Source organism: Pongo pygmaeus, chromosome 8, assembly GCF_028885625.2.
Source record: "Pongo pygmaeus isolate AG05252 chromosome 8, NHGRI_mPonPyg2-v2.0_pri, whole genome shotgun sequence".
Taxonomy (NCBI): domain Eukaryota; kingdom Metazoa; phylum Chordata; class Mammalia; order Primates; family Hominidae; genus Pongo; species Pongo pygmaeus.
This window is the reverse complement of record NC_072381.2, coordinates 56,050,327-56,057,937: the sequence shown is the minus strand read 5'-3', so window position 1 is coordinate 56,057,937 and position 7,611 is coordinate 56,050,327. Positions and strand designations below refer to the sequence as shown.

General features: G+C 48.7%; 1 long non-coding RNA gene across 1 annotated transcript; it reads right to left on the bottom strand.

Annotated features, from left to right (window-relative positions):
* Positions 1-738: 738 nt before the first annotated feature.
* LOC134740157 (uncharacterized) lies at positions 739-6,669 on the bottom strand. The gene is made up of 3 exons (XR_010127422.1): positions 6,324-6,669; positions 2,603-2,774; positions 739-2,042 (listed from the first exon to the last, which is right to left on the bottom strand). It is a non-coding gene; the product is annotated as an uncharacterized LOC134740157 (long non-coding RNA).
* Between the last annotated feature and the right edge of the window lie 942 nt (positions 6,670-7,611).

The window sequence follows — 7,611 nt, the reverse complement described above, 5'->3', positions numbered from 1 at the left end:
GGTCAGCAGTTCAAGACCAGCCTGGCCAACATGGTGAAACTCCATCTCTACCAAAAATATAAAAAATTAGCTGGGTGTGGTGGCATGAGCCTGTGTAATCCCAGCTACTCAGGAGGCTGAAGCAGGAGAACCACTTGAACCCAGGAGGCAGAGGTTGCAGTGAGCCAAAATCATGCCACTGCACTCCAACCTGGGCAACAGAGCGAGACTCCGTCTCAAAAAAAAAGGTGACATAGACTTTTTAAGTTGTGCAAATCTTATGGGTGTCCAGAAGTAAAGGTTTCTTTTTCTTTTTCTTTTTTTAAGGCAGGGAGAATTTTAGCCTTTTTTTTTTTTTATTGTTGCTGTTGTTGTTATTTTGGTTTTTTTTTTTTTAGACAGTCTTGCTCTGTCATCCAGGCTGGAGTGCAGGGCTAAGATCATAGCTCACTTCAGCCTCCACGTCCCAGGCTCAAGTGATTCTCCCACCTAAGCCTCCCAAGTAGCTGGGACTATAAGCACACCCCACCACATTCAGCTAGTTTTTTTGTATTTTTAGTAGATGAAGTCTCACTATGTTGCCCAGGCTGGTCTCAAACTCCTGGACTCAAGTGATCCTCCTGCCTCGGCCTCCCAAAATGCTTGGATTACAGGCATGCACCACAGCACCCAGCCTACATATATATTTTGTTGTTGTTGTTGAGAGAAAGTCTCTCTCTGTCAGCCAGGCTGGAGAGAAGTGGCACGATCATGGTTCACTGCAGCCTCTACCTTGCAGGCTCAAGTGAGCCTCCCACCTCAGCCTCTGGAGTAGCTGGCACTGACTACAGGTGCATACCACCATGCCCAGCTCAATTTTTTTATTATTATTTTTGTAGAGATGGGATTTTGCCACGTTGCTCAGGCTGGCCTCAAATTCCTGGGCTCAAGCAATCTGCCCACCTCGGCCTCCCAAAGTGCTGGGATTACAGCATGAGCCACCACACCCAGCCTATATTTTATTTATTTATTTGAGATGGAGTTTCTTTCTGCCACCCAGGCTGGAGTGCAGTGGTGTAATCTCAGCTCGCTGCAACCTCCACCTCCCAGGTTCAAGAGATTCTCCTGCCTCAGCCTCCCAGGTAGCTGGGATTACAGGCACCCACCACTACACCCGGCTAATTTTTGTATTTTTAGTAGAGATGGGGTTTCCCCCATGTTGGCCAGGCTGGTCTTGAACTCCTGACCTCAAGTGATCCGCCCGCCTCAGCCTCCCAAAGTGCTGAGATAACAGGTGTGAGCCACTGTGCCTGGCTTCAAAGTATCCTTTTTAAACAAATAACTTCATTTTTAAAATGAACAAAAGACCTGAATAGACATTTCTCAAAAGAAGGCATACAAACGGTCAGCAGGTATATGAAAAAATGTTCAATATCACTAATCACCAGGGAAATGCAAATCAAAACCATGATGAGATACCATCTCACCCCAGTTAGAACGGCTATGATCAAAAAGACAAAAAATAACGGATGTTGGCAAGGATTCGGAGAAAGGGGAACACTCATACACTATTAGTGGGAATATAAACTAGGACAGCCACTATGAACAACAGTATGGAGGCGCTTCAAAAAACTAAAAGTAGAACTACCATATGATCCAGCAATCCCACTGCTGGATATATATCCAAAAGACAGGAAATCAGTAAACCTAAGAACTGTCTGCACTCCCATGTTTATTACAGCACTGTTCATGTTAGTCAAGAAGTGAAATCAACCTAAGTATCCACCAGTGAATGAATGGATAAGGAAAATGTGGTATATACACACAAAGAGATAAGGAAAATGTGGTATATATACACAAAGAGATAAGGAAAATGTGGTATATATACACAAAGAAACATTATTTGGCCATAAAACAGAATAATATCCTTTCATTTGCAGCAATATGGATGGAGCTGGAGTTCATTATGTTGAGTGAAATAAACCAGGTACAAAAATACAAATATCACACGTTCTCACTCAAATGTGGGAGCTGAAAAAAGTGGATCTCATGGAGGCAGGGAGTAGAATGGTGCTTACCAGGGCCTGAGAAGGGTAGAAGGGAGAAGAGATAATGAAAAGTTGGTTAGTGAGTACAAATATACAGTTAGAAGAAATAAGTTCTAGTGTTTGATAGTACAGTAGGGTGACTATAGTTAACAATAATTGATTATATATTACAAAATAGCTAGCAGAGAAGAATTGGAATGTTTCCAACACAAAGAAAAATGTTTGAGGTGATAGATAACCCAATTACCTGAATTTGATCATTACATATTGTATACATGTATCAAACTATTGGGTGTACCCTCAAAATATATACAACCATCATATATCAATAAAACAAAGTATCCTTTTTAAAATAAATTAAATTTAATCTGAAAAATGGCAGTGGTGGTGGAAACATAACTTTGTGCTTTCTGAATCCCCACATAATTATAGTCAGAGCAACAAGACATTAAAACCAAAACCCGTGGACAATATTGCAACAAAACTAAGTGACAGGGTATCCTGTCACCACAAAGTGCAAGTGGGTGGACAACAGCCATGACACCTGCACAGTATCAACATGCGCTGGGGGAAAGCCGAGGGAAGCAACAGGTTACCTGGGCACCTGAGGGCCCTGTTCATCCACAGTGCAGGGGCCGGGTGAGAACCAGCAGGTTTGGCTCACTCCAGATCTTACCAGATCTGTGGTAAGATCTGAAGGTCTGTGAATTCTCTCACTGATCTGCCAGGGCTCCCTTCCGGATTGCACCCCACAATGGACAGCAGCTGCTGGAAATTGAATCAAAATTAAGCAGGGGCCAAGCATGGTGGCTCATGCCTGTAATCCCAGCAACTTTGGAGGCCAAGGTGGGAGGATTGCTTGAGGCCAGGATTTTGAGACCACTCTTGGCCACGTAGTGAGACCCAGTCTCTTTAAACTCGCCTGCAGAGTTGTTTTTTTTTTTTTTTTTTTTTAACAGGATAAGAAAAATAGGAGCTCCAACTCATCTCCAACCAGGGTGAGGCAGGTGAGCAAAGAAAGGTCCTGGCCTGCAGCAAAGAATTTCAGAGCACACTAAACAGTTCAGGGATGCAGAAAATGAGATTTTAATGCAATAATTTTTTAAACAAAATTCAATGCCAAAAAATCCATGATGAACAAAATATCAAACTTTTAAATAAAGATAGGATATTAATAGTCTTGTACTGAACCATACTGGAGCCTGAGGCCAAAGGAATAATCAGTGATGCTGATCCTGTCTTTATTACAGTGAAATAATATAAGGTCCATAGCCCTTCTTGAGGATCTACTAAAGCACCAGCCGCACAGACCAAAATAACTAGAGAAACATCACATTAATGATTGGTGATGATTAACAAATGTATAGTTATTTGTGGAGTGAAGACTAAATGAGGGTTTAAAAAGAGAGATTATGCTATCTAATGGCTTTACCATCTGAGAATGTAGAGTAGAAACAAAAATAGGGGGTAGGCTGGGTACAGTGGCTCACGCCTGTAATCCCAGCACTTTGGGAGGCCAAGGAGGGCAGATCACCTGAGTTCAGGGGTTTGAGACCAGCCTAGCCAACATGGTGAAACCCTGTCTCTACTAAAAATACAAAAATTAGCCAGGCGTGGTGGCATGTGCCTGTAATCCCAGCTACTCACGGGAGACTGAGGCAGGAGAATTGCTTGAACCTAGGAGGCAGAGGTTGCAGTGAGGCAAGATCGTGCCACTGCACTCCAGCCTGGGCAACAGAGCAAGACTCCATCTCAAAAAAAAAAAAAAAAAAATGGGGGGGATAAAAATAACATATGCAGAAAGAAAAAGTTTTAGGTGTTTTCAGAAATTATAGCTAGTTATGGTATTGATATTGTTATTCTGAACCTGTAAGTATATAAATTGAAATAAAACAAATGACTAATTGGATTCTAATTCAGTTATTCCTGGTGTCCTTAAGAACCAGGATTCCCAGTGTGGAAGAAAAGAAATACAGGTGTAATCAAGAAGTCCTCCACTTAACTTAGTTACATCAGTATAAATTCCCAGTGTATTTTATCATATATGTAATTTATAGCTCCTCCATTGAAAAGACCTAGAAACAAAGATCAACCAAGAAGTGAAGAGGATTCCTAGCATCCCAAACTGGTAAGATGTCTTGTCATTCCAGATAACAAGGAAGTGTTCAAAGACTACTAGGGTCACATCTAAAGGACTCAAGGGTTAACCTGAAGAGGCTCCAGCTGCCCAAAGATGGGACCATTTGTTTGTCAGTACTGACAGTAACTGCAACATATTGAAATCCATCTAGCACATTTAAATCCTTGGCATCATGATGGTATATTTTTTTAACCCTTCACTTTGGGAGGATGACAGGGTAGCAATTCGTTATCTTGAAAACGGATAAATAAATGCAAAGAAACAAGCATTTACCCGCCTTTCCTCTGTGAACGTTTCCACTGGGTAACCAAACAGCAGATGAGGAGAAGAGTCTCTTTATAAAATCAACCCAGATGATAAATGAAAAATAAATTATATAATTAGTATATCACCATATTCATCCCCCAGTGAATTAATGAATGTAAGCAGTGGACATCATCTCTCTTCAGATCTCAAAAAAGAGAGACAACCAGACATTATGTGCCTCCTGACAAAACAGCACTCCACCACCTGGAGTCTCACCAAAAATCTTGAACCTGAGTCTGATCAAGCCTTTGGATCCAGCTGTCAATTTGCAGGAAATGCAGAAAACAGGGAGATGTGTTGAACTGCACCAGGAGAATGCAATCAGTGAAATCCAGACTAAAAATCTCTTCAGATTCTTCCAAGGATACATTGCAAGGAAAAGAAAGTGATGGAGAAAGAAACTACAAATTAAAGAGACTTAAAAGATATTAACAAAATGAGCAAGTCTAATTTATAGCCTCTAGAGAGGCGAACTTGGGTGACAACAATTTTTTAAAAACTCGGGTAAGTAATTACTATGAAAGGCAGGAGAGTGGCCACTTTGGGAAGGAGGGAGTCGAGTGAAATCGGGAAGGAGCACGGGTAAGGTATTCTGGGGGAAAGTACTATTTCTTGGCTTGGGTAGTGGTTACAAAGGTGTTCATTTGATAATAATTCACAAATATTCACATTTGTGTGGCTTTCTGTGTATTAGCAATTGAATTCAAACTCAGAACTGCTAAGGCCAGCGCCCAAGGTAGCCGACCGCAGAGACGGGTGGGCAGAGTGAATGAAAAGCAGGCGCTCAGGCCTCCAAGCCTGGCGGGGACAGGAATGTGGTCCGGGCCCCTTGCAGGGGACGCACTGCAGGGGGCGCTGCGGGCACACTGAGACCTCGGAAAGGACCACAGCTCCTGGACCTAGCCCGCGACGCGCCCAGAAGCCTCTCTCGCATTCAACTCAGAGCGCGACCGCTCGGGAGGAGCGAGCCGATCCAGCCCAGGGGAGGGACCAGGCCGACTTCCGCGCAATGAGCCCTAGGCGGCCGCGCAGCGGTGCAGTGGGCGCGGAGCTGGCAATCAGCGACGACCCGCGGCTGCGGCTCTGCGGAAGCTGCATCATGCGGTCCGGGGCGAGTCGGCTGACACGCGCGCTCGCGGCAAGCGGACCCGGGGATCCAGACCCCAGACGCACTGCCGAGGACTGGCAGAACCGGCTGGATTGGCAGCCCGGGAACGGGAGGGCGGAGGCGGCGGGCGGGGCCGCTGGAGGCCTGCAATCCCCGCGCATTGCGGGGGAGACCGTCCGCCGGTGTCGGTGTGGCCCCGCGCTCTTGGGGTGGGGCCCGCCTCGTCACCCCGCCCCGTCTGTCTCCTGGTCTCGGCTCGCCGGCGCCTCCAGTGAACCTTCTCGGCCTTCCCCCGAGCTCGCCTGAGCGCGCTCCTAGCCTGGCTCTGGGCTCCGCCGCTGGTCGCGCGGAACTTGGGTCGGCCTCGCCCCCTCCCGCTCCCACACCCGCACCTTCCAGGCGGGGAGGAAGGGCTGCAGCCCCACGGCCGCCCGAACGCCCGCCCGAACGCCTGCCTGACCCAGGGAGGATCAAGGCCAGGGCTCTCCACCGCCCCTTCCATATCCGGGTCCCCGGGGCGGACTAGGGTCTGTGGTTTGGGGACAGAAGAGGTCGCGATTGGAGCTGGTGGTCTCCCCTAGGGGAAAGCAGGGAGTTGGAGACGCAGCTCGGCCGAACTTTCCTTCGCCCACCCACTTTTCGGGTTGGGAGACTGAGGCAGCGGGCATGACTGGGGCCCCGCAGTGCCGGCGCCTCTGGAGGCAGAGAGAGCTCCTGGAGGACGGCTCCGACGCCACGATGCGTCACTCGCCCACCTACTTACCAAAGCAGGTGACACTCGCAAACCCTGGCCTCGCGCCGCCCGCCCCAGGGTGCAGGGCAGAATAAAAAGGGCGGAAGACAGGAGTGGGGCCTAAGGGCGCGCGCGTCCCCCGACCCCCAGCCTCCTCTCCAGGTGACCGGCGCGCCCCACGCGGGCCTCCGAGGCCACCGCTGGGTCATGGGAGCGAAGCCGAGGGGGGCGCCCGTGCTGGCTGGGGTCCGAGACACGGTTTCCTCCGTGATCCAGCCAGTGTCGAGACGCGCCCAGGGACAGGAGCTGGACTTGGAGTCCACTAGGGGCAGTCTCCTGCCCTTCCCACTGCTCCGTGCCAGGCCCGAGCTTGTCTCGAGGCAGAAGGGCCAGCCTCGGAGGAGGTTACAGCGTCCGGGCGGCCGGACGGGAGCAGACAGCACACCCGTGGCCCTGAGCGGCGACCCGCCCTAGAAAGCCCGTGGGCCCGACGCCGCAAGGGGCCCTCCCCACCCCGCCCGGACGTCCTCCTGACGCCGATCTTTTCCCTCTTTCTTCCCATTGGACCTCTGTCCTCAACTTTCTTCTGTCCCTTTCCTCGAAGGACACCTCTCCCTCCCAGGACTGGGGCCGCGCTCCAGGGCTCTCCCTCCCCAGCCACCTGCGCAGCCCGGCATATGCCCCGACCCAGCACCTGGGCCTCAGAGGAGCTGGGGTGAGGCCTGGGACGTGACAGACTAGGTCCCTGACCTCTGGGTCTTCCATTCCGTGGGGGAGCAGCAGAAACTGGCGCGTCTACGTTTGCCAGTAGCGAGGAGTGCCGTGAGAACAAGGGAAGGGGTAGGAGGGCGTCGCCTACGGAGACGAAGGAAGGCCTCCCGCGCTCATCCGCCTCTGCCTTCAGAGCACTGTGCTTGGTGTCATATCTTTTTACCGAAAAAAAAAAATTTCAAAGAGAAAATATTCTAAAATAAACAACAGTAAATCAGATGAAGGGGGTCAGCAACACATAAAATGTGGTACAATTTATGGTAGAAAGAGGTAAAGTTTTATTTCTATTATCCAATACCAAAGGACACCACAAATGGTTCTGAGGATACCTTGGGCAGGTGCCAGATTTGGGGCAGCGAGGGGGAGGGAATCAATGGGACTCCAGTTCGAAGACTGCGGTTCTTATCTTTACTTAAAAAAAAAAGTACTTGATGCATTGTTGGTGAAACTGAATATATATAAATATATAGATATCTGGTAAGGAGAGCTGAAGACACAAGGAAAAGGCGTTGTCCTGGAGGGGATCACTGAGAAATGGGGGCGCCTG